The 25335-nt window shown below is 44.3% G+C and overlaps 1 long non-coding RNA gene across 1 annotated transcript in view; it reads right to left on the bottom strand.

Moving 5' to 3' along the window:
- Nucleotides 1–12150: 12150 nt before the first annotated feature.
- Nucleotides 12151–25335, bottom strand: part of LOC125387805 (uncharacterized) — a 53469-nt gene continuing 40284 nt past the window's right edge. Inside the window, exons 3-5 of the long non-coding RNA XR_015739225.1 lie at nt 13991–14100; nt 12621–12689; nt 12151–12369 (exon numbers count right to left, since the gene is read on the bottom strand). This is a non-coding gene — a long non-coding RNA (uncharacterized LOC125387805). The remainder of the gene's footprint in view (nt 12370–12620; nt 12690–13990; nt 14101–25335) is intronic.

The raw sequence follows: 25335 nt of genomic DNA on the forward strand, positions 1-25335 counted from the left end.
CCATGCCCTATTTAAGAGGTGCCCAGGATCAAACCCAGAGTCTTGGACACGCCAGGCAGGCACTCTACAAACTGAACTACATCCCTAGCTCCTCTCCTCACCCATGAATTTTTAAAGATCTAATTTAATTAAAAAAATGCTTTTTCCATTTAGAGTGTCTCTATGGTCGGGCTGTGAAGTGTCTCTCTAAAAGGCTGGTGTATTGAAGGTGCGGCCCCCAGATGGTTCTCTATTTTGAGAAGTGCTGGAAACTTTAATGGGTGGGGCCTAACTGGAAGAATGAGGTCATTGGTGGGTGGATCCTTGGAGGTATTCTATGCTTGGGCCTTTCCAGTCTCTCTCTCTCTGATTCCTATTTACAAGAGAGGAGTAGCCTCCATCATAAGCTCCCCACATCATGATATTTTACCTCACCACAGGCTCCAAAACAATGAAGCCACTGCGAGTTGAAATAGATAAAACAACGAACCAAAATAAATCTTTCCCAGCAGTAACCAAAAACTAAAAGGAAATTGGTAATCAGAGAATCTGAGTGACGATTACTAATTTTGACCTTGTTCATAAACCTTTGGAACTAGACTGTGGGACCACTGAAAATGTTTGGAGATATGAGATAGAGAAAGCCCAGAGTGCCGTAGGGCTTGACGGGTGCTTCCGGTGGGAGTTCAGTAGTCCTGGATGCTGAAAGAGGTTGGTCATTGGAATCACGACAGTGAAGACTGTGTTGGTGAGGTTTCAGAGGACACGAGGGCTCTACTGGGGACTGGAGAATGTCAGCATGTGCTATATGCTGACAAAGAACTTGGCTGCACTTAGCCAGAGCCTGGGACTGTAGGAGAGGCCGAGTCTGAAGATAACGCACTGATGGATCTGGTGGAGTTATTCCATGCAGCCCAGTATTCAGGCTGTGGCATGGTTATTGCTAACTCCTTTTAACTGGCTTTGCAAAAAGAATCAGGAACAAAATCGGAGCAGAAAGACTCAGAAAACTTGCAGTTTGGTCACAAGAGCTTGTGTCAAGCTGGGCTGAGGAAGGTGTGGTTTCTGAAAAGACCAGATCATCTGAAGAGGTGGGGCTAGATAGTTGCCTCATGGTACATGTTTGTAAAAGTGAGGATTTGAGTTTGATCCCCAGAACCCGTGTGAGAATGCCAGGTATGGTGATGTGTGCTTGTATTCCCAGTATTAGGAATGTAGAGACAGGATGACCCCTAACTCAGTGAGCTTCAGGCCAATGAGTAACCCCGTCTCAAAGGAGAAGAATGATATTCCTGAAACTGACACTCAAGGTTTTATCTCACCTACACACACACACACACACACACACACACACACGCATGCACGCACGCACGCATGCACGCACCTATATACAAGCAACACACATTCCTATAGAAAAAATTAAATGCTTTATAGTAAAACAATAGAAGGATGCCTCCAGGACATTTCAAAATTGGCCAGACCTCATCTGTCCAGACTTTAATGTGTAAAATTAAAAACCCATTCCATAGACTTTCTCTTGAGAGAATAAATCCACGGGGAGAGCCTGCTCACACAGGACCACCACCTAGAGAAATGTTTGCCTGGGTTCAGCCACCTTCCTACTCAGAAGGCATTGGAGCTGTGGTTTAAGGGGACCCAGCTACCACGCGAGCTAGTGGCAGACCTTGGTATTTTCCATATGACGCAGGAACATAAAATTTAAGAGGTAAAGAGTCATGTAGGTAATCAGAGATTGCAGAGAAAACCTTGGAAGGCCAGGAAACACTCCGGCAGCCTCTGAGAGGGAAACACAAGCATCTATGAGTATGAAGCGAAGACTTCAACAGGGACCTAGGAAGTCTGAGATGCCAGGAACACGGGACGTCTGCCAGGGAGAGGCACAGGTAGTGGGTAGGAGTCTGGTCAAGACCAAGGCCACCTGAACTACAACAGCAAGCTGGAGGGACAGGGCCACCCAGGCCCCTTGTAGTTTACATCATTGCCTCATGCTTCAGACACCAGACATGGAGTCTGGGTGCGGGTCCTGGTTGGGTCCAGCCCTCTCCATTTCTCTTTTCTCTCTTTTGGAATTTGAATGTTTACTCTTTGCCACCACTGCCTTCTGAGTCTGCAGCTCTGAGTACTGCAGTGGTTTGAGTGAAATGGTCTTCCCCTTACAATGCTCACTTCAACAAAGAATGCTTGAGGCTATAAAAACCACGTCTTAAATCACTTTTTACTTGGTTTCTCTGTGTTACTCTGGGTGCCCTGGAACTCACTTTGTAGACCAGACTGGCCACAAACTCATGGAGATCTGCCTCACTGCCTCCAGAGTGCTGGGATTAAAGGTGTGTGCCACCACCGCTCAGCTTAAATTGGAGACAAGGTCTCACTATGTAGGGCTGGCTGACCTCACACTCACAATCCATCCAGTTCAGACACTAGGTATAGTACTTAGATTCCCTGCCTGCACCACAGCAGCCACCTTCACACCGTGGGTCCCATCCTCCCCTGGTACTCACACAGCTCAGAGAACAAGAAAAGTGCACACCGTGGTTTTCCTTATTTAGTTGTTACTGCCCAGGTCATCCAAGGAATACCTAAAGTTCATCTTTGAGTGTGTATCTGTCAAGAGGTTTCATTTCATTTCATTCAAAGTCATCCTATTTTCAATTTATTTATTTTATGTGTGTGTGTGTGTGTGCTTACTGTATATATCTATGTGTGCCACATGCGTGCCTGGTGCCCATAGATGTTAGAAGAGGGTGTCATATTCCTGGAACTGGAGTTCTGGATGGTTGCGAACCACCACGTGGGTGCTGGGAACCAAGCACAAGTTCTCTGCAAGAACAGTCAGAGCTCTTAAAGGCTCGGCCATCTCTCCCTCAGCCCCTCGAACAAGTCTTATGCCACAGTCTTTTAAGTCCTTTCTGGAGACTGAGTGAATCCACTACTCTGACCAGAAGGGAAGTATCGGTCACGACCACTTTAGAATCTTCTCCGTTTGTAAGACCGAGACTATGTGTCTATGTGTCACTCTTTTTCAATAGCTAGGACAGCTCAACTGTAAACTGATAAAGGCAGGGGACACACAATATCACTCACTTGCCTAGCCTGCTTTAGATGTCGAACAAATTCTAATGGACGGGGAGTGATGGAGGAATGGGGCACAGGACAAGAGGAAGTACTCTACTGTTCTCTCTACACAAGAAACAACTTAGCATGTAAGGCCCTCATGGCTTCCATCAGGGATCTCGCCACCTAATCTCAGCCTTGCTCAGCTGTTCAAGCCACTTCTGTGTTGTGAGTAGCCCTATTAGTCACTTGTCTGCTAATATTAAGCATTGTCTGGGGACTTCCCAAGTATGAAAATAATTATTTTGTAAAAGCAAAACAAAAAGGCATTCTGAAGGAGAGAAATGGAAGTATCAAAACTCTTTTAAGTCAGCATAATTTTTTTAAGGTACTTACTTCCCCTGGTAGGCTCTCCACACTGGCATAACAGACAACTTGTATAGATGATATCTCTCAGAGTCAATGAAGAAGGACCCTTCATGTCCGAGTATGTGACAGGGGTCACATTCATGCAGCATAGGTAAGACAGCTCTTAAACATTTGTTATGAGCCAAATTATATCTCTTTAAAGTTATTATACTGAAGACCTAACTAACCTACAGCAGCAAATCAGACTCCTCCCTATAAACGCTCCTCCTATATACATACCCCTGTATACATTCTCCTTGTATATACTTCTCTTACTATACACTCCTACTGTATACATTGCCCCTATATATACTCCCTTTTATACAATCCCTGATAAACCCTCTCCCCCCCCCATATAGATAGTATCAAGGATACCGCTACCAAACCACATCCTTTTTCCCTCTAGCTGGCCCCGATATCCATTTCTGGCTCTGCTTAATACAAAGTAACATGGCCATTTTAAGTGTGTTTAGCTGTGTATTTTTCTGAGACTTTAAGCAAATCTCCTCAAGCAGAAATTGAGAACCAACTTAAAACACCTGGTTGTGAGCTCAGATTTTTCAGATTGACCTCGAGTCAGTCAGGGACCACAGGTCTGGAAAGCCTGGTGTTCTTCTAAAGATTTCTGTTAACAGGAGAGAGAATTTGTTAGCTTAGCTGTGAAGTCTGCTGTGTAGGGGGCAAGGAGACACAGTGCCTGTGGCTTTGGAAAGAACCAAGCTCTTTGAAGAGCAGGAGTCTCCTGCAGCAGCAGCAGGAGAAGCTAAGACTGGTTTGCTGGAATCTGTCCCTCACTCTGCGACCCAACAGCATTGGGCTTCCTTAGGGGAGGCAGTGAGCCACGCTCTTAGAGGCTCAGGGGAAGTCAGCACTCTGGACCTGAACTGTGTGAAGTTTCATTTCCTGAACAGTAAAATAAGAGGATTAGATCAGATCAGTCACTTTCAATTTCTTTAACTATTAAAAGAACTTTCTCAAAAATCTACGCGTATTTAAAACATGCAAGTCCAAATAGTGTTGGCACGGCTCGGGAACTGCCTGGTTTTGCCTCACTTTGCCTAATATCACTTCTCTTCCTCCTCCTCCCCTTCCTCCTCTTCTCCCAGGTAGAATCCAGTGACTCTTAGTGAAACCCCTCTGCTGAGAGACACTGTGTTCCAAACACCAGCTATGACTTCTCTCTTCAGGGAAATGGGGATGGGCTTTGGGGGTGGCGCTCACTTCAGTGTTTGCTGATTCTGGTGGTGCAAATGATTCCACCATGGGTGGTGACTCCACGCTAAGTTATATCATTGAGTGTAGAATAAACGTGTAACAGCATGACATGTAGCAAAGTAATTAACTATAAAACAGTGATTTTTGAATATTTAAATTTTTTGAATGGGGCGAGACAGTGTTTCTCATCATAAAGGGCAACCTGAAACTTACTATGTTCCCCAGGCTGACCTTAAATGTTTAGAAATCTTTCTGTTTCAGCCTCCTGCTGAGTTTTAGTCTTGCAGGCATAAGATATCACACCTAGCTTATCTTTAAAATAATATAGCCAAGCATTGTGGCACACACCTTCAATCCCTTCAGGCAGAGTTTTTTGAGTTTGCTCAAGACCCGCCCTGATCTAAGTAGGGTTACATAGTGAGACCCTGTCTCAAAAAACAAACAGACATAAGTGTTTAATTATGTGTTTATATTAAACCTTTGGATTATGGTTGTTATTAACAATCAGTTAATGTGCTAATTAGTTATCTCAAGCTGGCCTTCAGGATACTAGGACTATATATAACCAGTGTTTAAATGTTTGCACAACAACATTAGCCATCTGAAGCCAGAAAGGGCTAAGTGGAAAAATGCTGGGGATGTGGAATGTGCACTCAGGAGGAAAGAGAGAACAAATGTATTTGTGGTGTGATGTCCAGCCTACCTAGCTTGGGAGTTTAAAAAGCCAGTCTGTGAACAACTGATGATCCAGCAACCCACATTCAGTAGGCTGTGTGCTTTCTTTTCTTCTTTCCTTCCTTCCTTCCTTTCCTCCTTTCTTTCTCTCTCTCTTTCTTTCTTTCTTTCTTGGCAAGGTCTTGATATGTATATTTTTTACAGGTAGTATTTGGGTATACTTATATCCATCCCAACACATTATGTTTTCTGGCCTGGCACTGGGCCAGGAGGACCTATGTCCCAAAGGCATCTGCAATGTGCTTAGCTTACTAATTGACTTTATCGATGACACAAGGACTTCCAGTGTGAGCCAAGCTGATCACAAGTGGGTGTGGTCTTATAGGATTCCATCACTCCTCTTGATTACCTTTAGGTACAATTAGGGTTTAATTTCCATCTTCCTCCACTCTTCCCATTCTTCTTTGAGTATCTAATAGTATCTAATAGTCAAGTAGTTGTGAATTCTGAGCCAGATTCCCTGAAACAATAAACATGCTACTTAAAAGATTCTGTATTGTCACGGACATATATGTACAGCAAGCACTTCACTATTATTATTGTGTGGTAGATGCATGCATGTGGGTATCCAAATGTATGAGAAACATAATGTATAGCACATAAATGTTATTATTGTGTGGCAGATGCATGCTTGTGGGTACCCAAATGCATGGGAAACATACATGTATAGCAACAACATTGTTATTATTATGTGGAGGATGCGTGCACATGGGTACCCAAATGTGTAGAAAAAAAAAACCTGAATGAATATGAGATGGAATTCTTCTGTAGAAGCAAAAAGCCTAAGTGTAGTTTTTATAGTAATTAGTATTATAACAATAACCTCGGCTAGCATTTAGTGCACTTTTAAAATGCAATCCACACAATTATATAATTAACACCTTATTTAAAGTCCTAACGGAAAGGAACTACCACTAATTATATTATATAGTCAAGATAACCCAGGCTCCTGGGCTAAGTGACTGCCATGGTCTAAGTGTCTGTGTCCTCCCAAAATTCCTTTTTTTTTTCATTAATTTATAAAAATTTCCACTTCTGCCCCTCCTCCCAATACCCTCCCACTCCCCCCACTTCTTCTCCTCCTCCCTCTCCAGTCATAAGAGCAGTCAGGGTTTCCTGCCCTGTGGGAAGTTCAAGTTCCTCCCCCCTCCCTCCAGGTCTAGGAAGGTGAGCATCTACATTCCTACCCGCAAGACAATGATATTTGGTGGAGGGATTTTTTGGGGGGGTGGTGAGGGTAGTAACTAGGTCATGAGGGCAGAGTTCTCATAGGATGGGGCCCTTATGTTTCTTTATTACAATTATTCATTTATTTTTACTGTGCATTGGTGTTCTCTGTTGCCTGTGGAAGGGTGTTGGGTCTCCCGGAACTAGAGTTACAGACAGTTGTGAGCCACCATGTGGGTGACTAGGAACTGAATGTGGGTCTTCAGGAAGGGCAACCAGTACTCTAATTGCTGAGCCATCTCAACAGTCCCACTGGATAGGGCCTTTCTAAGAGACCCCACACAGCTCCTTTGCTCCTACCCTGTGAGAACACAAGCAAGCTCTGTCTAGGAACCAGGGAATGGAGCTTCACCAAGCCTTACTCATGCCTTGACCTTGGATGCTGATGTTTCTGGTGTTTAGAAACTGCCTGGTCTACGTTCCAAGATCGTAGTATTCATCAGGGGTTCAAATGCAGGTCCTTTTCCTCTAGTACAAGAGCTCTTAACTACCAGCCTAGTGCTAGCCCACAGCCCCCTCAGCCACTCCAAGCCCACAGCCTACCCATCATCCCTCCCCTACTCTGCATGCCCTCTCCTTGTCTCTATCTCCCCACCCGTCCTTACAGATGCTTTTAAGACTTTCTGCAGGTGGCTCCCTCACTCTCTCCTGCTACACATGTAGCTCTTCCTTGCTCCCTTCTGAAAGAGAAGGCTTTTCCAAGTCCATGGTCACGACTGTCCTTTCTCCCTGTCTCTGCTGTGCTGAGTCTCCCACAGCAATGGAAGGTACCAGTTAGTGAGAGCAGAACACCTCCTATGCCTTTCTTTCCCTAATTCCCATAACAGCCCTATACAGTGGACAGCTCACAATCACATCGGTGGTCAGAAGACTTCTAATAGGAACCTCCAGATCGCTAGAATGTAGCAAGCGCTGCTTATCTACTTAGTCTTAACCCTGTTCTTTTACTGTTAGCTTCTGTCTTTTGGTTTTTGACTTGAGGTTTTACAGAGCCTAGGCTGGCTTTGAATTTGTTATATAGCTGAGGATGACCTTGAACCCCTAATCCTCCTGCCTCCGCCTCTTAAGTGCTCACACTGTGACAGGTCCAAGATCTGAGGCCCAGGACCCAGAGTTCCAAGGGGACTGGGAAATTTAAAAAGATGTAAGAAGCAGGAGGCCTCAAGGACATATTTAAGTAAAACTACACAAAAGAGACCTTTTCAAAAAATGGTTGTGTGAGGAGTTCACATAATAGTTACATTTGTTGCTAAGCCGTTGTTCACCAGACATCTGGTGTCTGCAATCCTAGTTCATTTGTTACATATAGCCACACTGGAGCCATGTTGTCTAAGCCTTTATCTGACCCACACAGCCCTTATCCCTTCACGCCACCACACCTGACTTAAATCTATTAACTTCCACTTTTCCTTCTTTTTCCCCTTCCCTCCTTCCTTCTAGGAATAGAGGTTGAAACAATCCTCCTGCCTCAGCTGCCCGAGTAAGGGAATGACAGGCGTGTGTATGACACCACACCCGGGAAACCCAGGCTCTTCTGGGTCGCATCTGTTTTTAAAACAGATGTTTTAAAACATATTTAATCCTAACATGCAGCAGATGAACAAATAAGTCATAACCCACCCTTTACCAGGTCTCTCAGAACTATTGGGGTCTTAGAGAAACTGAGTGAGGAAAAGTATGTACCAGGTCGTGATGGCACAAGACTTTAATCCCAGCGCTTGGAAGGCAGAAGCAGGCTGATCTCTGTGAGTTCAAAGACAGCCTAGTCTACATAGTGAGTTCCAGGACAGTCAAGGCTACACGAAAATAACTAAATAAACAAAAATATAAAAGTAAAGTTAAAAAGAAAAAAAGGCTATCTGGAGATTTTTAAAGTTTTGGCTTAACTTGATGCTTAGTCTAAAGACATGGCCCCCAAGTTCCATGACACAGGAAGTCCTTGTAGAAAACCGCCCTGTTTTCTGGATTCCCCAAAGACTGTACTCTGGTGCTGCCTAAGTGTCGGGAATCTTACTGTGGCTCTGTCAGTCCAAGCAAGAACCTTGAACGTGCTAGGCAAGCTTCATGCTCCAGCCAGTGTCAGGAATCGTATGGTGGGAACAACGGAGAATTCATTAGGATACATTCAAGCCTTGCTCTAACCAAATAGCCTCGATTTCTCAGACAGTTCAGGGGTAGGGAGCAAACTGAAACTAAGAAACACTCTAGCTATTTCTAAAGAAGAAATGATGCAGCCTCTCCCATCAAGTAAGTTGCCAACTGCCTACTCAAGGATGCTCAGCCCCTTTAAGAATATCTACAGAGCACTCTCAAGTCCATGTAAATACGACACAGCGCAGGGAAGGGGAGGTGCTGAGGGGGCCTGAGGTTTAAAAGGAGTGCTCAGAATTGAGTAGAAGCCTTCAGGGAAGCTTTCCTCGACGTGGCAACCACCAGAGTTTCTAAAAATCAAAAATAATTCTTTTCTTGGTACAAATGCAATGCATGCATGCTCATGACAAAACAAATCAGGAAATACAGACAGTAAAGAAAGAAAAGTGAAAGAAGTGCCCACCTACCATTTGCCCACCCAAAGATAGCTTCTGTCAACACTCTCAGCATCCTAACAAGCAGGATGTGTCGGAGCAATGTGCAGAGGGATCAGACAGGTGTGTGTTTGGATCCCGTATCCAGTGGGGGTTCCACAGTAAGTAGCGAATGTTCTAAACGATCTGGATTGGGTTGGGATGTAGACGGTTTCAGGTGAAGACTGAGAGAAGAACTTCCAGGTCAGGCAGAAAAATCAGAGCAGGTGGCAGCAGCATGGATCCGGCTGACTGGTGGCATGATTGAAATAATCACAGTAGCAATAGCAGTGGACATGTGTGCTCACCACGTGTAAGACATTACACTAAGGACTCCACATTCCGTCTTTACATCTGACCGTCACAACCGCCTTACAGAACTCTGACCTTACACAGTAAGAGTGTTCCAAACCAATACATTGATGTGTAGGGGGTGTTCTTTAAAACTTCAGCCTTTGAAGGCTGGGAATCAGATGGCTGCATAGATCAACCCTCATCAGTAAAGCTATCTGGACAATGTGCAGAGTGGGAGACTTTGGTGCACTCAGTCCTCAGTGGGATTCTCCATTAAAGACCCCCTCAAAGCTCAGGGATCTATGCAGAAGAGGAGGTGAAGGACCCCAAATATTGAGTGTCTTCCAGACATAGCAGGACTGATACACACATGAGCTCACAGTGGCCATGACAGCACACACGAGGCCTTCACAGGTTCAAACCAGACAGCATCCCAGCCCTGAGAAGGGGAAGTGGACACAAAGTCCCACCCCTAACCTAGAAGCTATTTGAATCAATACCTACTGGGAAAGGGAAACTCAGTTTTCTCCAACTGTGAGTCGCTGGGTGTATCAACTGCAGTCCAGGGCAGGCCCCGTACTTGGGAGTAGTTGGCCAACACCAAATGAACGCTACGATTTTTTTGTGTACTCTTTGGTTTGTTTTGATGTCATTTCATCTTATTAATTTTTTTGTTATTTGTTTTGAATTTTGGTTTTATTGTTTTATTATTTTGATGCTTTTTATTTTTAGAGCAAGCAAGAAAACATGAAGTTATGTGGGTAGGGAGGTAGAAAGAGATCTGGAAGGAATGAGGGGGGATATGATCAAAATACATTACATGAAAAAAGTTAAGAATTTTTTAAATTTAGTCTTTGACCAGTGTACATTGTATATGTAAAATTCTCAACAAATTAATAGAAAGATTGTATTTAAATTACTTTTAAAAATCAGGGGCAATGGAGATGTCTTGGGTGGTTACGAGTACATACTGCTCTTGCAGAGGGCTAGAGTTTAGGTCCTGGCATTCAAGCTGAGTGGATCCCAACAGCCTCCAGCTCCCAGGGCTCTAACGCTACCAGCTAATGAGGAAGGCCTGGTTCAGGCTTAGAGCTCAAGTCATGTAACCTAGCAGGACAGAAAGAAGAGGAAACTTACGGGGACTTGGGGAGTAAGGGAGCCCTCACCGTGGAGTCTGGCTAAAGCCTCTTGTTGGTTGAGAATCAGGATTTCATTGTAGTAATGTTTGCTTAAGGCCTTTTCCTCTCCCCAGCTGTAAGCCTGCAATTTTCTGGAATTCTCACCAGCAATCCATTTACGGTAAAAGGACACATCTTAACCCCTTTTGCAAACCTGGTGGCTCGAGGTTTTATCTTTCATCTGACTGTAATCCCATCTGGCACCTCCAGAGTTAGCCTATAATCTCAATTATCAAAAAAAAAAAAAATGGAGTAGAGATAAAGGAAGGGAGGGTCCTTTAGAAACCCACTGAACAAGGAAATTTCAAAAGCTTCCAAAATCCCGTATGCACTAGGACACCAAAGCGTGACTGTCCCTTGAGGAGCCCATACCCACACTTGGTTTCTTCAAGTCCACCTCCCTCTGTTGCCCCCTGGTTTAAGATCTACATTTAAAATATCTTTTACTAAAACTCCGCCTGGGGCTAGAGAGATGGCTCAGTGGTCAGGAGTGCTTGCTGAACAAACACAGAACCCGAGATTGGATCCCAGCACCCACCAAAAGCAAGGCATGGTTCTGTCACCCCCCCGCACCGAGGAGAATGAACACTGGAGGATCCCTGGGGCTACATAACATACCTGTAGTAGGTATAGTGGTGTAAGTTTTTATTTCCAGCTACAAGGGGGGGCTAATGTTGGAGACCCCCCCTCATCTGAGAGTGGGGGGGAATACAGAGGCTGCCTTCTGAGCAGCCCACAGTCCCAGTCCTCTTCAAAAACGCTCTGTGGATGACAGTTGATGGGTGTGAGCAAAGCCCAGGCCAGTGTCTGAGTCCCGTGAGCTCTACAAGGGTTCATTGTCCTTGGGTTAATAATCTCACAGCCCAACAGGCTGGAAAGAGCAGCAGTCAGCAGGATGGGTCCAGAAAGCTGGCCTCGGAGGCTGCAGCAGCAAGATAAAGCAGGTAAATCATCCCCAAGGACCTGGGGAACAATAAAAATTAAAGGGAAGACCTGAGGCTTAGGTGTTAAAGTAAAGCTAAGAGTAAAACATGCTGGGACCGCATCTACACAAGTGGCCTTAGCCAGTGTCCTGGGTCCCTCGGAACCTGGCTATATCTATAGGCTGCAAGTCAGCTGTAACAATCTCCAAGGACCTTTCAGCTCCAGGTGGGGAACCATAAAAATCCAAGCTGTATGGACATCTGCTGCGCTGATTTAACGGAGAGGACAGGCCAGAAAATCCAGTGTCATGGGGACGTGGCGGCAGACGCAGGCCACAGCTGTAAGGAGGGTGACCCACAGAGAAGGATGGGTGGACAAGTGCTGCTGTAGCCCTGTGTGGCAGCCAGGGCCTCCCCCCATCAGGACAACCAGAGACCGGTCACAGACACGATTCCATCTCATCACTCCCAACACTAATGAAGAGTTCACAGTGACCCCATGACCACGAGAGACAACCGAGACCTGAGTACAAGAGACAACGAAGACAATGCTTATGTAAAAGGAAGGACGTTTTTCTTAGCAACACCTAGTACTGAAGTTAGGAAAAGAGCCAGCCGTGTCCCAAGCCTTTGGGCTTCCTGGAAAGTTGTATAGAACGACACCTTCTCTCTCTCTCTCTTTGTCACACGATTGTTGGTTGGCTGGCTGCTGCCCAGCACAGAGCCAGCTCTCTCACGGGACTGAGTTCGCCTAGGTCATCTCTGAGGTACCTGTGACAAAAACCATGTATTGCATTTTTTTTTTCTGTATTTTTCCATTGCTTCCTCTCTCCAAGGCTTCTAAATGGGTTCCCCCTACCCTTAGGAATTCTTTCAAGACAGGAAGTAGAAGCTGCTTAAAGATAATAGAGCTTCCTGTCATTGGCACCAACAGACCCAGAGGAAGAAGGGGGCAGGTGGTAGAGAGAGGGGACCTGGAAGGAGACTACTCAGAGGCCAGACCACCACAAAGAGACACTGACCTTGCTAAGAATCGGGTCTCAGGAGACAGGAAGTATTTGCCATCCGGCTTTCCACCTCACCGAAGACCCCTGGGTACAGAAACAGCAAGATCACCAAGTTGGAAAGAATCTGAGGCAGCAAAGGCAATGTTACTGTGGCCCTTGACCGATGCCGAAGGACACCCCATACTTGCAACAGGTTAATAATAATCTGTCCGCTAAACAGGTTTGACAGTGTGATGTGGGGGTGTAGCTCAGCTGGTAAAGGTCTTGTTTAGCATACACAAAGGTCTGGTTTTGATCGCCAGCATAAAACTGAGTATGGTCGTACATGCTTACGACCCTATCACTTAGGAGGTAAAGGATCAGAAGTTCAGTATCATTCTTGGCTAGATAGCAGCTTCAAGCTCAACCTGGGGAACATAAGACCCTGCTCCCCCAACACAGATAAATAAATAAATATAAGCAAACCAACAAGATTGAGGCTTGGAACCAGTTTTACTTTGATTTAAAAAAAAAAAAACAAGAACAAAAAAAATCCAAACAAAAATGTAGAAATTCAATATTGATGACTCAAAACCGGGCATGAGTAGCCCACGCTTATAATTCTAGCGCTGGGAAGCCTGGGCCAGAGTAACCACCATTACTTCTAGGCCAGCCTGGGTTTCATAGGGAGTGCCAGCCAAACCTGAGACACAGCATGTGACCCTGTCTCAAAAAAAAAAAAATTATGACAATAAAATAATTTTTAAAGTCACTGGTTTCTAGGGATTTCTGGGTGTGAGTCATCGCTGACGTGTGCAGACAAATGAATAACTCCATTGTCTTGGCTGCACCAGCTTGCCAAGGCGCCAGGTGTATCTCCTTGACTCTCAAATCATATTAGCACTAAACTCCTAGCAACTGGCTCTGGAAACCCAGTCCCCAATTCTGTTGATTAGGATGCTTTAGTCATAAGTATGCAAAATCCAGGTTCAAACACAGTCAGGCCTGCATGTCTCCTCAGCAGGACGTCCAGAGGTGGGAGGTCCAGGTGTGAAAGCAAGGACTGGAGATACTTAGAAAACAGCATTAGGAAGGGCCTTGTCTTGGCTCTGCAGTGTCCAAGGTCTCTCTGACCTCCCCTTCTACCAGCTCTTTGGCCCTCTTTCCCTGAAGTTCCCCTTCTCTGACTTACAAATGAAATGAAGTTTCGTTAAATCCCCCTCCCTGGGAATCTCATTAAATAACCAGGAAAGATTATCCACTTGAGAAAAAAAACCTATAAATTGTCACCAAGACCCAGACAGACGCCTCATCTATTCTGAGAGCGGCTGACAGATTGGGGGTTGAGAGTGGGCTTTATTTGCATAATAAGATCACCTTTGTTCACTGTGCAGTTCCACCCTTACCTTCCGTAGCTCGTCCACAAGCTGTTCTGTCTCCCAGATCCACTCAGCTTCCAGAAACCACTTACGAAACACTCCGGTCTGTTCCATCCATTTCCCTGTTGCTCCGTCCCCTGTGGAAAAGCATCAAAAAGCCTCTAAACCTCGTTGGGATATTGAGTCATTACTCTCCCTTGATTTCCCTCCTATGTGTTAAATGTATTTGCTATGGTTTTTCTCCTGTGACTCTCCCTCCTGTCGGTTACTCCAGTGACATTTCAGGGGTGAACAGAAACTCCTCTTTCACCCCAGCATTTTCACCTCTCTGTTGTCCTCAGGATGCTGATTTTGTACTCCAGATGCTTCCCCCCCCCCCCCCGTTGTAAAAAAGATGTCTCCCCGAAACACAATGAGGTCAGGGGAAGAAAAAGCCGTAAACTACGGACTCAAAACAATGGAGTTCAAAGAATAAAAATTTCCCCAGGAACCCCACTGTGGGTAAGCAAAGGTCAAGCCATGGTAGAATGGGGTTGAGCAGGCATAGGTGGGAGGTTAAATGGGATGGATACAGAGCTCAGGCGAACACAGCTGGGGCGTGGAGAGGGCTATGGTGGAGCCACCATGAGCCAGTGCCTTCTAGGTCCTCCTTACAAACATAGAGAACGCATTTCACAGGCAACAGGGCAGTGAGTTTTAGAAAGGAGTTTTATTGCAGAAGAGATATGAAAAGAAAGAAGAAACTGACACAGGAGGGGCCCTCAGTGGGTTGCCATGAAGGGTCTTTTTTTTTTAAAGGGACTAATATAATAAGGCTCTACTGGGCAAAATAAGGCGAGGTGGATTGGTCAGTCTAACTGGCCCTACCACAGATCCCCCACGTGTGGACACGCACCTCCACCTCCATCCCAGTAGCTGAACTATAGATTCAGTCCACACCTTCACGGGCCAGCTAAGAGGCTGATCACACCTGGCTTCCAGGCTTCTCTGTTCATTAGGATGCTTACATAAAAAGAAAAGCGAGATAAAAACACGAAACCGGAACACAAACCGGTTCCCCTCAGCATTTCTGGCCTCTGGCCAGGACACGGCTGTGACAAAAACCGAGAACATCCCTGGCTTTGGGCCAGGACAGACTGTCAGTTTTCTATGCCCCTTGAACCAGAGGAAGAGCTGGCCTCCCAGGGGGGATTTCATACATTTTTGGCAGTTACAAAAGTCATCTCTCAACTTTGTTAACGTATGCATAGCTCACTTCCTCCTCTTGTGCTAAACCCTTTCTATAAAGTTGGGGCACTCTCTAGGCAAGCGGGAGAGGAACAAATCCCGCCCTGGTTTGGCCAAACTGGAAATTAATCCACTTGCCCCTTATCAGCTTCTAGTTTCTGGATTCTTTTGGAATGTAGAAACAGCGGGTTCATGCCGGGTCTGGTTCCAGGCTCTCTTCTGGTGGCTTCCCGTTGAAACTTGGAAACTTCCAGAAGCACTCTTCTTCACGTCTCACTGGCCAAATTTGGGTCCACCCCATTCCCAGCTTTCCCTCAAGTCAGCTACGGTGACCTGATCTCCTTGACTTGAGGAAAGCTGGAACCAAGCACACTAAACACTGTCCACCTTCCCTCCCAGTGCAGCCCTGGTCACTGTAAGGTCACAGACACTGCTTTCCCCATGACTCAGCTTGACTGGCTTCTTCTTGGATGTTGAGTTCAATCTTGTGGATGCTGACACCCACTTTTTAGGCTCACATATGCACCTGTTCATGAACAGCAAATATAAATGCAATGCAAAGTCTTTGCCCAGACCCACCCTCCAATGCATCCAGTGGACCCCACCAAACCCCATCAGCTGGCCATTTCCCTCGTTCTGGAATGCTTAGGTATTCTAGGTGTGCTCAGCAGTCGGGAAAATCCCTACGTCAGTTCCCCAGTCTGTGGAGTGGCACAAATATCACTTACAAGACAAGTGTAAACGTGTAAAAGGTTAGGAAGTTCAAGATGGAGTATTCATAGCCAAGAGCCCTGCTGCTGCTGGGTAGAGCCTCAAGGTGGACTAATTCACTAGTCCTCTCAATGAACTCTCTCTCTCTCTTTCTCTTTCTCTCTCTCTTTCTCTCTCTCTTTCTCTCTGTCTCTCTCCTACCCCATTGTGTTTTAGCATAGATGTGGGTATTGCAGAGAGCACAGCCAGGGCCACGGACACAGTAGCCAAGTGTTCTACCACTGTACTACCTTGTCTTCTAGACAACAGTCCCCTTGGATTGAAGACGGTGTTAGTTCCTTTCCTGATACTGTGACAAAATGCCATAACCAAGATAACTTTTTTTAAAAAAGTATTTAATTGGCCTTATGAAACAAAAGCACGGCAGCAGGAATATCTGAGGGCTCACATCTTCATCTACAAGTAGGAGGTTAAAAGAGAACGCTAGTAATGGCATGGGTCTTTTGAAACCTCAAAGCCCACGCCCAGTGACACACTGAAGGCCACGTCTCCTAATCCTTCCCAAACAACTCCGCCAGCTGCAGACCATGCATTCAAACAAACGAACCTGTGGAGACTGTAGGAGCCAGCCATGATAAGCTAAATATGAACAGATCACCCAAAGGAAGTTATTTACTTCCAACTATTATCAGCTGCCAGAGTAGGACTCAGCCATCAGTAAATTTAATAAAAGACTGAGTCTCAGTAGTTTACCCTGAAGCAATACCCGGTTGCAGGAAGGACCATAAACCAAGATTAGCTGAGCACCACCCAAGAACAGGCCTGATCCATAGATGGTCGCACAACACCCATGTACTACCTGCAGAGTGGTACCTACAGTACCACTCTGGGATACCCCAAAAGGACTGAAGAAAATCTTCCCAGTGGGCGGAGCTTACAGAAGTCTGCCTGATTGTTCAGTTTGTTTTAAAAGGGAAGCTATATCCAGAATCATTGTCTGTTACCCATCATTTATTTGGTAGAATGGCCATGGACTTGGGAAGAACAGAACTGGAAAACTGGTGTCAGGGAAACATGAGTAGCGATTGTAGACAGAGCTCTCTTGTGGACACAAGACATAAAGATATTCACAAATATCTTTATAAGGTCACCAAAGGGTGACCTTAGCAATGGAGGGTTTTAGTAGTAAAGGACTTGAAAGACAATACTGCTCAGCCCTGAAATAGTCACACAGAAACTGTATTTATTAAATCATTGCTTGGCCCATTAGCTCTAACTTCTTATTTACTAACTCTTACATCTTAGTTTAACCCATTTCTATTAGTCTGTATATCGCCACGTAGCTGTGGTTTACCAGCTAAAGTTCCCAGCATCTGTCTCTGGTGGCTCCATTGCTTCTCTCTGACTCCACCTTCCTCCTCTCATGCTATAAGCCAAGCCAGTTCTTTATTCATTAACAAATAAAAGCAACACATAGACAGAAGGACCTCCCACACCAAGAAAAGTCTATATGTTCCATCTCATGGTGCTGTCTCCTTAAGAAGATTCAAAGGTCCAGAAGCCGTGGAGTGTAGATGTGAGTGGTGCCACTCAATAATGTGACTCGTGAGCAAAATTTTAGGTTCCTATACCATGATACTCTGCTCTGCTGGCCCAGCAGTCTTAGCTACCTCTGCCAGGAGACATAACAATGACTGCCCTGAAATGGAAGTAAAGACTGGCCCTGTCTACTTGGGGTTCATTATGCTCATGATTCAAAAGCAAAGAAACATTAGTTCCTGGGGTGGCTGGGGTGGTTGATGCTCATTACTAAAAGGAAATGGGATTCCTTCTCTACATTGGAATAAGGAAACACATACACACATACAACGTTGAGAGAGAATGTGTGTTTGCACACCTATGAGTGTACACAATCCTTTTGGCATGCTCTGTGATGAAGGTCAGCAGAAAATTGTAACACAATGAAGCCAGAAAGTGAATGATTCAGACCTCCAGAAATCCAAGTCTGGGAAACTCAACCAGGGAAAGAATGGGGACAAAATCGAGACTGTTGTTGAAGGACCGAAAAATACAGACTAGGAAACTGGAGAAGCTGAACAAAACCATGTGACCAGCTATACAAATAATGGCTGCAATTACCCTAGATATTTTCTCTGTTTTTTTATTAAGATACATGTGTAGAGAGATGATAGATGGTAAATTATCTTCCTTTTAACCTATACACTAAATCCATCTCTCTTTTCCTCTACCTTCCCCTCACCATGTAGCACCATGCATTGACTTTATATCACAGTATTTACACATTGTTAATTTTATGTCACAATATTTAACTTACAGAATATCAGAGAGAGTAAATATCCCACAAGGAGTTTAGTTCCTCCTCTGGGGAAGGAAGATTACTAGTTTTTTGTTTGTTTGTTTTGTGCAGGATAGTTATATGATGTTAGCAAAAATTATAACCCTGTTATCATTTTTATTTGAAGATTAAGTATCATTTAAGATCAATTTGGGTATCAAGTTGACAAAGAGTGGGCCAGTGGTAACTGATTTTATGTGTCTTTCTCCAGGGTCAGGAAGTGATGAAATAGTTGGCTAAACATTGTCCTGAGCATGCCTTTGACGTGTTTCTGGATGATGTTATTATTTGAACTATAAGGATGAGCCCAACATTTTGCAGTCTCCAATGTGAGTGGACCTCAGCCAAACAACTAAAAACTTAAATAGAGCAAAAGGTCATGGATTTTTGTTTTCTCAGCCAGCCTCTCTTCCAGCTAGGACATTGATCTTCTCTGTGTGTAACTCAGACTGGAACTACACTCAGTTCTCCAGAGTCTTCCAGCTCACCAACTGCTGATATCAGGATTTGCCATCCTCCATAATCATGTGAATCAATTCCTTATTTAAAAATCTTATCTAGAGATATAAAGAAGATATATATAGAGAGGCCTATAGATTGATGGCTTCAGTTCTGTTTTTCTGGAAAACTTTGACCAATACAGACAATTGACTAGTTAAGCTGCGGAGCCAGGAACACATTTCCACAAGGCTTTTTGTGGATATATTGGTTCCTTTCCTTTTTTATTTTTTTTCTCTTGGACAATACCTAGACATTGAGTTGCTGGCCACAGAGGGTGTACACATCTAACTATGAGAAGCTGTCAGACTGCCTTCCAAAATCATGTGTGAGAGTTTCAGTGGCTTCCCATCCTCATCATGTGGTGTCATATGTAACTTACATTTAGCTATTTCAACTCATGCATAATCATTTTAATGAGCATTTCCCTGCTGAAATAATGGAGGCTATTTTTCCATACACTTCCTGGTTTGCTGAGACCATGCTGGTGGCTCAGCACTCCCCGCCTGGACAGGCAGCACCAACAGGTCTGCTAGGTGTGAACAGGCAGGAGATCATGGCAGGTTCCACTTTTACTCAGATAAAAAGGGTTTATATGCTGCATGGTGCTTCCCAGAGTTGAGGTGGTCAGGATAGCTTCCACTGAGCAGTCTCAGAGGCAGTAAACATGCTTCCTCCATGTTGGACTGGTTGGAGCCAACAGACAGGGCCTTTGTTGGCCCTAGTCTCACTCATTTAGCAAAAACAAACAAACAAAAAAAAAAAACAAGAAAAACATTTCTGGTCAGAAAATAATTACAAATACGTAATAAAGACAGATTCAGATAAAAGAAACCTCTAAATGGGTCACAATGTTGAATAAATGTACGTAAGTTTGAGAGAGAGAAGAAAAAGAGTATAAAGAGTTATAAAATGAAGTAAATCATTTTAAAAATTAATAATAAAACAAATTCTTTAAAGAGACAGAGTACAAACAGTCATAGATTAAAAGGAGTAAAGAAAAATAAGCCATGTGAAGATGGAATATACACAGAGAATCAGGATTAGGTATATTATTGTGTTTTCTTTGAATTTTTTGACTGTGAAAGAGCTAAATGCAGAGAGACATTTTATTGTATGGGCTACTAAGCTAAACCAACCTATATGTTTTAAAGATATCTTGATTTCCAAATTTGGGTCTAAGGATTTGTTGCTTTGGGAAAGAAGTTCTGCTATTCTTTCCACAGAAGATGAGAACCTGTGGATTTCTTTCAGGCTAATGTGATTTGATGGACCAAGACCACCCGAAAGGTCTCCATGAAAACCCCCAAAAATTACTTCACCCAACAAAAAGCAGGAAGCAGTTTAGAGAGAACTATGTCCAAATTCCCTAGATGATTGTTTATAAATGTTTATTTACATTTAAAGGGGGATCTAGAGATGAATACTTTGCATTAGTGTGAATCTTGGTTTATTGATAGAAATTTAAGGTCAATTTTGCTTTACACACACACACATATGCTCTTGATTAAAGTATTGTGTTTATGCAACTTACTTCAAAATGTAATGTATAATTAAGAAATATAGGTTAATAGATACTCATCTATAATAATTAAGCTTGTAGTCATGTTAGTTAGGTTATCTAGATGTACAGAGATATATTTCAGATGGATAAGGATTCTTCAAATCTTTCAAAGACTACAGAATATAGCATTTAAAATGTTTTAAGAACTTAGGACTTTTCATGACAATGAAACTCATCTGCTCTTGGCAGCACCAATCTAATTCAAGAGGATTATAAACATTGAAGAAGCTCCTTATGAAGTTTGCTAGTCATTTGGGCAAGAAATTGTTCTTGCCTGACTGTTTAACTGAGCATGCAGTACCCACAGAGAAATGACTGCTAAACTTACCTGAAGGTGAGAACATCCTTCAGGGTTACTGCTTCATGAAAGAGTCTGCCAGACATTCTGCAGGACACAGAAACAAGTAACTGACAAACTGCCAATATAGGTGGAACTGTCCTTGAAATTTCCTGCTTCATGGAAAAGTCTGCTGGATATTATGGGTCTGTAGGCTAAAGATGGGAGCCCCAATGGTACAGAAGAACTTTGGGTGACTGTCCAGGCAGCAAGATGTCTCTGTCAATTCTAGAGTTTTGGAAGTAGCTTACAATGCACTTCTGTTAACTTAAGTATTATTATATGCTTCTGGAGTCTTTGATGGAGTTGAAGAATACATAGTTATAGTTAAAGTTTTCCTTAGTTATGATAAAAGATAAAGTAGATATAAATATTATAACTGTAATTCTTGATTGATACCTGATTTGTATATGTAATTTTACTATGTTAAAATCAAAACCTTCCTTTTCATTTAAACAGAAAAGGGGAGGTGATGTGGGATTCCCATCTGTATGTTGTGATTAGCATTGATTAGCAAGGCATAACTTTGCTTGGCAGGGAAAACTAAGCTGAATACTGGGAGAAAGAAGGCAGAGATAGTGAGATGCCATGAAGTTGCCTGAGGAAAAAGACATGAGCCACCAGCTGGAACTTTGCTGGTTAGTCACAAACCTCATGGTAAAATATAAACTAATGAAAATGGGTGAATTCTAAATATAAGAATATACTTAAGTGCTTGGCCAAGCAGTGATTTAATTAATACAGTTTCTGTGTGATTATTTCGGGAGTCTGAGTGGCTAGGAAATGAACAAGCAGCCTCCTCCTACCACAACTTCACATATTGTCCTTTGTGAAGTGTTTGCTAGTGTAAACTGTGCTGCTCTTGTCCTTACTCAGCTATGGGCTTTCTTTCTATTTTACTGTTGTTTGGTTTTTTGGTTTCTTGAGACAGGGTTTCTCTGGGTAGCCATTCTGGCTGTACTGGAACTTGCTCTGTAGTGATTACATCTTTAAATGGCAAGCAGTTCCTCCCCTGCTGTGATTTGCCTATTCGTTTTCTTAAAAGTGCACAAACTTTTGACTTTGATGAAATCCAATTTGTTGCACTTTAAAAGCTGTTGTTTTCTGTAACCTATGGGGGGAAAAACACCACCAACTCTGAGGTGATCAAGATGTTCTCCTGTTTTCTTCTAGTACTCCCATTTCAGCCCAGGGTTGATCTCAGATCAGTTTCAGTCAGTGGTGAGGGTAAAGAGTAAAGGCTCATTTCCTAAAGATTTATCTTATTCGTCTGGGTGCCTGCCTGTCTGTGCATACATGTATATTGGCCTGTGGGTATACAAACGTGTGTACACATTCATGTGCCTGAGTACATGCTTACATGTGTATGGGTGTCTGTGTATGGGTGTGTGTGTGTGTGTGTGTGTGTGTGTGTGTGTGCAGGTATGCATACCTGTGCATGTGCAGAAGCCAGCATGTTGTTGTCAGATCCCAGAAAACATATGAGAGGCAAACATATATAGAGGCATATGTGTTTGTGTGGGTTCTGGGATTTGAACTCTGGTCCTTACAGTTGTACATCAAGCATTCTTCACAGGTCAGACATCTCTCCAGCCCCTTCAAACTCACTTTTTAAAATAGAAAAATGCACCAAGCCAGCAACCTCCACAGGAGCAGGCCTGAACCAGCAATCTCTGCCAGAGCAAGCCTGAGGCTGTGACCTCCATAGGAGCAGCTACAAGGGAATGACCTCTGAGGGAACAGGCCTGAGCCAGAGACCTTTTATAGGACAAGGCCCACGTCAGGGACCTCTGCAAGAGAAGACCCCAGACCAGGGACATCTACGGAAACAAGCCGAGCCAGTAATCTCCACCAGAGCAGGCTTGAGCCAGTGACCTCTGCAGGACCAGGCATGATCAGTGACCTCTGAGGTAGCAGGCCTGAGTCAGCAACCTCCACTGGAGCAGTCCCGAACCAGCGACCCCCACCAGAGCAGACCTGAAACAATAACCTCTGCCAGAGCAGGCACAAATCACACACACACACACACACACACACACACACACACACACACACACACACACTGAGTCTGGTGAGTAACTGAGTTCTATCTAGACCTCCTACACATCTCTGGCCCATATACTCTTCTCCACACCCAGTACTGTATCTGTAACCAGGGCCAGTTTCTCTCTCTTGGCTTCATCAATTTGGAGGACATCATGATGAGGCACCCCTTTCAAATCTAAGCCTGCTTTCCCAACATCAGGGTAGATACTCGTCCTTTCAGGGTTTTATTTTTTGTAATCATTTCCCATAAAGAACACAAAACATGCAACGAAATTTGGATAAAGATGTGATCCTTTCTTTACTATCAAAACATGAGAAACAACCCAGGTGTTTATCAGAAGAGAATTGGGTGCTAGGTACGGTGGCCTGCCTGCCTGCCTGCAATTCCAGCCCCCAGAAGGTGAAAGCAGGGAGATCAGGAGTTCAAAGTCAGCTTTGGCTACAAGAGACCCCCCCACACACAAAAGAAAGAAAATAAATAGAGCACCGTATTATCCTTCAGTCATAACAATACTGGAAAGATGCCCGCACTGGTATGAAGAGGTGTGCATTACACCATTGAGTCGAGCAACAGTTTTCTTCTGTATAAATACATAGAACTCCTTTTTCTTAGTTTTCCCTTTCCTTGATTCCAAAATTAATTGCATGCATATGGTGAGCAATGGATTGTATAATGTGTTTTTCCAAAAATGCATAGCGATGTAAAAGATACTACTTATTGCTTATTAATACACACATAGCTTCTATCAGCTAGTTTCCAGAACTATGTGTAGAGTTCACCTTAATTTACTAATTGTCCACTTATTTGCTGAGCATCGATTACATGCCCTTTGGTACTGCTAAGCTGCCCCCTCAGCTGTCTGCCTGCCATTTTCTGCTGCACCAACTTGGGGTATGCAGAAACAAGGGCATGTCTGTGCCTCCTGGAGTTCTCCAGGTTGAGGGTAAGCAGCCGACAGACAGTAACAAGTACTATGATGGCTGGGCAGTGGTGGCGCACACCTTTAATCCCAGCACTCAGGAGGCAGAGGTAGGCGGATCTCTGTGAGTTCGAGGCCAGCCTGGTCTACAAGAGCTAGGTCTAGGACAGCCTCTAAAGCTACAGAGAAACCCTGTCTCGAAAAACCAAAAAAAAAAAAAAAAAAAAAAAAAAAAAAACCAAAAACCAAGTACTATGATGAAATAGAGCCATGAGATACACTGTGCTAGGGAAGTAGACAGGACGGTTCTTTGTGAAATGGTGACAGTTAAACCAAGACCTGAGTGACAGACAGAGGAAGAACATTCTGGTCTTGTATAGGTTGTGGTAGTGGCTTGATCAATGGGCTCGAGGAACAGATCAGAACAGCTGGAACAGTGGGGGAGGTAGGCGGGACACCACAGCAGCCACCTGGGTCCAGAGTGCCATGGGATTGGTCTTTGGGGTGAGTCCATCACGACATGATGGAATTTTACAGTTTTCATTTGTGAAAGTCTAAAAATACTCGCCAAACTATTACCAGAAAATACTTCTGATATGTGATACAACAGAAGAGTTTCTTCCCTCTCCCTTGACAAACCTGTAGCCCAGGCTGACCTTGATTGAACTTACTATACTGTAATCAAGGATGACCCCAAACTGATTCTCCCGCCTCTGCTTCGTAAATACTGGGATTACAGGGAATGCATCCTCACACCCCGTATATGCAGTGCTGGATATCGAACCGGGGGCTTTCTGCACACCAGGCAAACATTCTACCCACTGAGCTGCATTCCCAAAGACACTTGCGTTTTCAAAACCACATCCTCTTGCTGTAACAGCAGGGCGTATTACTTCCATCCACTTAAGAGACTTGTGACTGGGTCCTCTCAAATGCCCCATGTGGGTGGGAAGCCCCCACCTCTCATGGCCTAGGGTAAGGACTGTCACAGAGAGTGATCACACCACAGAGCTATGGTTTAGGATGGCTGTGACCTCAGCGTCCCACAACAGCCTGCCTTTTCTAGAGGAGGCTGCTGTGAGGTTGGGGGAAGGAACACGCCCTGGTCTCTGTCAGACCCTGTGAGTCAGTCCCTGATCCTGTACTGTGTGCATCACATCTATAATATTACCGTATGTGTAGAAGGTATGTATTGCTTTTGTAATTAGAAAACTAAGTGGATCAAATAAATTATGGGGAAACTATGCAGTGAAAATGTGGAGCCGTGATAAAAGATGTCATGCTCTAGAAGCAGCACCACCCTTGCCCCAGCGACTTCAGATCTCAGCAGCAGGGACCATTTCTGCCCGCCCTTGCCTAATATGTGCTCTCGCTTGAAACTGGTGTCTGGTGTCTGTTCCGCTCCGCAGGGCCTCGCCGAGGATTATTCCGTTGTGGAACAACTGTCTCATGCTTGCTTCTCCCGAGCTGCGCCAAAGGAAGAAGAGCGAGCAAACAATTCCAAGTCTTTGAAAATGCACCCGATGGGTTTTCTTCAGGGGATTCACCTTCCTATTAGCCGTCTGTGTGTTAATAGTTGAACTAATAAGCGCTTTCAAGCACACAGACAGGTGGCAGAAGCCAGAAGCTGGGCAAGGACACGGGGGACCTGGGACAAATCGCGAGAACCGCTCCTCTGAGTGCCCCTTCCTAGAGACGCAGGAATGCCATTGC

Source organism: Myodes glareolus, chromosome 11 (assembly GCF_982192425.1).
Source record: "Myodes glareolus chromosome 11, mMyoGla1.1, whole genome shotgun sequence".
Taxonomy (NCBI): domain Eukaryota; kingdom Metazoa; phylum Chordata; class Mammalia; order Rodentia; family Cricetidae; genus Myodes; species Myodes glareolus.